Here is a 5,818-nt window from a genome sequence, read left to right as displayed (position 1 = left end):
ATTATTATTATTATTTATTTTAATTCTTAATTCTTATATATATATATTATATAAAACGTTCTCAGGGGCTGGGCCCTGCATGTCAGCCACAGGGGACTACCGGACGAGGCTCAGTGGGTAGCGGGCACGGCCAACGGGGCGGTTGCCCGCGGAGGCCGTAGCCTGCCCGGGGAGGGGCGAGGCCATGGCCGGTGCGCTGGTGCGGCCGGGCGGCGGGAACGGCATGTGTGCGCGGCAGAAGCGGGTGGCGGTGCTTGGCAGCGGGGCTGCAAGGGCGCGGACGAGCTGGGCCACGGGCGTTGGGGTGGGGGGGGCAGCTGCGGTGGCCGCAGGCTGTAGCGGCGGTGATGGAGCAGAGCGGCAGGGCCGTCGCGGGGCGGAAGTAGGGCGACGGCGCGGGCGGCAGAGGCCAGCAGCGGCGGTGCAGGAAGCAGGCTGCGGCGCGGGGAGCGGGGTGGGGGGCCGGAGCGGACGGCGCGAGCGCTTGGTTGGGCGGGGCCGGGGCGATGCAGCGCGTAGCCGACGCGGCAACGGTGAGCGCGGACGGGCAAGGTGGCTGCGCACGGTGGGTACGGGGTGGCGGCGGCACGTGGTCGTGGCTAACGACGTGTGAGGGCGGAGGGCAGAGGGGAAGAGGCCGGGGGCCTCACCGTTGGGCGTAGGGTCAAGGGCAGTGAGCTCGGGGATGGCCGGCGACGGAGAGACGGGGTCGGCGGCGGACGACGGCGAACGCCATGGAGGAGCGCGCGTGGAGCTTGGGGAAGACGACGCGGTGCAGGAGGAAGAGGACGAAGGCCCGGAGGGGTGGCGCCAGCGAGGTGACTCCGCGGGGGAGGACGGAGGCGCGACCAGGCGGCAACCGGCGACTTCAGGGGCAGTTCCCCCGATCTAGATCGGGAGGAACAAAGGGAGGAGAGGGATTCGTTCGTGGGGGGAGGATCGGGTGTGATTAGGTTAGGGTTTGGGCTAGCGGGGGGTTATGGTGGAAGTGGGGGGTCGGCCGGCTGGGCCAACTGGGCTGGCCGGTAGCTGGGCCGGTTGGCCCGGGGGGGATGGGAGGGGTTCTGCTTTTGTTTTCTTTTGTTCTATTTTATAATTTTTCTTTTTTACTTTTCTTTTCTGTTTAAATTTTAATTCCACATTATTTTTACTTAGTAAATTATGACTATAGCTCCTGAAATAAGGTCTCAAAATAACCCTCAGCGACAAAAGGTTTTAATCAAAAATAAATAGTTTAGTGTTTTATAAAATTACCAAAGGCATTGAAATAATGTTTTTGCTACCGTTTAAATCTTTTTAGTGCATTTATTCATTATTTAAAAATGTGGATTCTTCATCACAATCTTCTATGCATTAGCTGGAACAACCCGAGCATTTTGTTTTTAATATTTGAAAACTTTTGATGTTTGCCTTTATTTCGAATCTTAATTTGAATCCGTTTCGAACTAATGCGAGATTAGCAATAGAAATCGAGGTGACGTGGCATCATTAGCCGAGGTTCACTGTAGCTTAATTATCCGAGCATCACAATTCTCCTCCACTATAAGAAATCTCGTCCCGAGATTTAAGAGGTGGAAAGCGGGGGAAAGGTCTTGTTACGAAATTCTAACGGATCTTCTCGGTCTTGGTTGCTCTTCTCAAAGTGGTCGATCCATTATATTGATGTCTTCATTGTTATGCTTCAAGTCATCAAGATGAAGTCGACATGCTTTCTTCGGAGGTTCCATCGTACTTACGAAAGAATATGGGGGGGTATTCCGGGAGAACGAACCTCTACAAGGTTGACTATCTGGTCGATTACATCGGGGGAGGTGGCAGAAAGTAACTCTCAAATTGAAACTTAAGAAAATATCGAGAGCAAAGTAATGAGGTTTAATGGGAAGTTTCGAGCGAGCAGACAACCGTCCGACGCTGAAACAGGGCGCGAAAGGGGCTCAAAGCAATCGGGAATAAGTATTGCATGTGTTACCAAAATAGATCACTAGGAAGGTGGTATGTGAATTACATACGAGGCCACGCACGAGGAACAACCTTGCGAATAGGGGGTGTGTAGGAGAGTCAGGTTTTGATCCTGTGGAACTGTTGGTTATGGGCCCACTGTCGGTGTCAAAACCGGCGGATCTCGGGTAGGGGGTCCTGAACTGTGCGTCTAAGGCGGATGGTAACAGGAGGCAGGGAACACGATGTTTTACCCAGGTTCGGGCCCTCTTGATGGAGGTAAAACCCTACATCCTGCTTGATTTATTCTTGATGATATGGGTATTACAAGTGTTGATCTACCATGAGATCGGAGAGGCTAAACCCTAGAAGTTAGCCTATGGTATGATTGTGTGTTATTGTGTCCTATGGACTAAAACCCTCCGGTTTATATAGACACCGGAGAGGGTTAGGGTTACACAAGGTCAGTTACAAAGGAGGAGATATACATATCCGTATTGCCTAGCTTGCCTTCCACGCCAAGTAGAGTCCCATCCGGACACGAGACGAAGTCTTCAATCTTGTATCTTCATAGTCCAACAGTCCGGCCAAAGGATATAGCCCGGCTGTCCGGAGACCCCTAATCCCAGACTCCCTCAGTAGCCCCTGAACCAGGCTTCAATGACGATGAGTCCGGCGCGCAGTTTTGTCTTCGGCATTGCAAGGCGGGTTCCTCCTCCGAACACATCACAGAAGAGTTTGAATACGAGGATACTGTCTGACCCTGCAAAATAAATTCCACATACCACCGTAGAGAGAGTACTATTTCCACAAATCTAAATCTGCTGACATGCTTTGGCAACATGAAATTAGGCCATGGCTCGGTGATTATTCGAACCATTTTTCTTCAACCAGCTCCACACATAACGTGAGGCGGTTTCTTGATACGTCTTGTCAAAGCAGAGATCGTGTTCCCCTAATTACGGGATTCTCATCAATACGGTCGTGGGTAACCCAACCGTGCCTAGGACTCCTAGATTTTAGGCAAGTCGCAAACGACCACTAGGAGGACGCTTGATATTCACCCTCTTTATAAAGGGACAAGGCTTTTACTTTTTTCCCTCCCGTGCTCAATCGAATCCTTCCCCCGCCTTGAGTTCTAACACCCAAAGCCCAGGTCAGGTGCTTCGGACCTTCAATCATGTACGGATCTAGCCTTCAAGGCCGGTGGATGCCCTCCTCCGTTATGGAAGAGGGTATAAAGAAGTTGAGGGAGGCCAGATACCTGACCGCCGAGGTTTCGCAGCGGCTGCCTGCCCGAGGGCAAGTCGTCCCTACTCCTGAACCCAACGAGAATGTTGTGTTCATCTTCCACTTCATCTGAGGCCTAGGCCTCACTCTGGATCCCTTTGTTAGGGGTTTGATGTTCTATTACGGGCTAGATTTCCATGATCTAGCCCCGGACTCCTTTCTCCACATCTCGGCATTTATTGTCGTATGTGAGGCCTTCCTCCGCATTACCCCTCACTTCGGCCTGTGGCTCAAGACCTTTGACGTGAAGCCGAAGATGGTCGAGGGGCAGCACGTAGCGTGTGGAGGTGCATTAATAAGTAAAATCACTGGAGCTCCATGGCCAAAGGGTTCCTTTCCAGAGGTGTCTGGATTATGGCAGCGGGAGTGGTTTTACATCACAGCTCCCAGAAGTGCCACGTGGGTGGCCGCCCCTACTTTCCGCTCGGGCCCTCCACCCCAACTGATGTCATGGATTAGCAGAGGGCTGAGCTGGGGACCAGCCAAGGACGTGCCTATACTGCAAAGCTGCATTCAAGATCTCTTTGACGGAGATTTCAGTCTGGTTATGGTGGTGCAAGTCATGCTGGTTCGTCGAGTCCAGCCTTGCAAACGCCGGCCCCTCCGCATGTGGGAGTTCAACCCAGAAGGGTCGCGCACTATTCAGAATTTCCTCAGCCTGACGCACGAGGAGATGTACAAATCATTCTTCGGACCCCAAATAGAGTGTCCGGATACTACCGAGGACGTGAGCCTGAGCAGCAACCATACCGCCGACCAAGTAAGTAATCCTCTAGCCGAACACACCGTCTTTCATTTACCATGACGTCATTCTAAGAAATCGCTCTTTGACCAGGACTGGCTAACAAAGGCGAAGATGATTTTGTGTTCGGCCCCCTTCCTGAGGGTTTGGACAATCCGGTACTGGAAAACATGCTCGAGCTAGCACCTTGCCCGGAGCCCTCAAAGGAAGATAAAGGGGGGAATAATGAGGTCGAAAGCGGGCCCTCATCGCTACCAATTCCAACCGAGGGAATGAGCGCCTCTGTGAAGGAGGATAACCAAGGGGAAGAATCTGACCTTATCTCTCTTCGGGGAAGGAAGAGGACTGCCTCTGAAGATCCGGAAACCAAGGCTTCCAAACGGGAGAAGAAGTCTCCACCAGAGGGTCCTGCCTCGGAGGGTGCTTTTGCCGCACAAAGTCCGCGCGGGGATCAGCCCTCTAACGAGCCGTAAGTAAATATATTCTACCTTACTTCCGAGGATAATAACCGAAGCGTTTATCTCGCAGTTCGGATCTTAGCCCTTCTCAACGGAGCTCGTCTTCAGGGGACCTTCCTCCGGAGATGATGGAGAGCGAAACGCCTCCCCCGGACTCCCCCGCTCAAGAAGCGGGCGACCTTGAAGTGTCGTCATGGAGGGCCTCTCCGGATCTGGTGAGACCAGAAGATAATCCTATAGTCACCCGAGTCCCTAGCATCCGACTCTTGAAGAGAGCAAACAAAAGAGTCCGGCACCGTCTGGTATGCGGTCAGACGCACTTGAGGGATCTGCTAAGGCGGGCGACCATCTCGGAAGAACACCGTACATTGATGGGTACGGTGATGGAAAGGATTTCATCCGCCGAAAGCGGGTTGCATGACGCCTTTATGAGTCTACTGACGGGCTTTGAGGTACGTAAAATGATGTACATTTGTGAGTACCGCACATTTTTAGGTGTGCCCTGTGTAGATAGTAGCCCCTGAGACTCTGGTTGTCGCCGAGAACGGCGGCAAACAGAGGATCGTAGTCCCAGGTAATAACCATACCGCTTTATGTGCAGGTGTGGAAGCTCCGGTGGGCCGGACTAATGAGTTTGCCGAACTAAAGCGGCAACTGGATGCGGCAGATGCCGACATCGAGCTTGTTAACAAGCGGCTTGACGAGGCACAGGGTAAGTAATGTTTTCCGGTCAATGTCACATAGTAAGAGCAGCGTGATGCCAGTATCTTTAATATGTTGTGACTGCAGATGGAGCTGCCGCCGTGGAGACCCTTCGGCGGAACTTGCCCGAGCCAACGAACAAACAAGGATTAGTAATGCGGCCGCTTTAAAGGCGGCCGAAGAGTTAAGAGCCGAGAAGGCCGCGCATTGCGAGAGCAAAGAAAAGATGGCCAAGATGGCTGTAAAGTTAAAAGACACTGCCGACCGTTGCCGGTTCCTTGAAGAAGAAAACCGAGCGAAGGCGACGGACCTCGAAAAAGGCCACGATGGCGGCCAAAGACACCCGCTCTGCCATGAGGGCAAAGAAGGAAGAGCTGCGTGAAGCTGGTGATATTGTGGCTGGGAAGCCCTTTTTGCTGCGGAGGAAGTTCGGAGATCCGCGGTATGCCCCTCTGGATCGGCTGTGGAGTTCGGCAGACGCATATCTGGATTTGACGGCGAGTGCTGTCGATGCGGCCGAATACTTCCGAGATCAAACAGATCGTGAAGTGGACAAGCTATTCTGGTCGCAGTTTAACGTTCCAGAGCGTCCGCTTCCACTAACTGATCAGCTTGCCGAATGGGCCGAACTCAATAGATTGTCCGGACTCGCCATGAGGTCCGTCGTAGATCATCTGTGGCCGGAAAA

This window comes from Triticum urartu, chromosome 6, assembly GCF_003073215.2.
Source record: "Triticum urartu cultivar G1812 chromosome 6, Tu2.1, whole genome shotgun sequence".
NCBI lineage: Eukaryota > Viridiplantae > Streptophyta > Magnoliopsida > Poales > Poaceae > Triticum > Triticum urartu.
Note: the sequence above shows the minus strand (reverse complement) of the source record.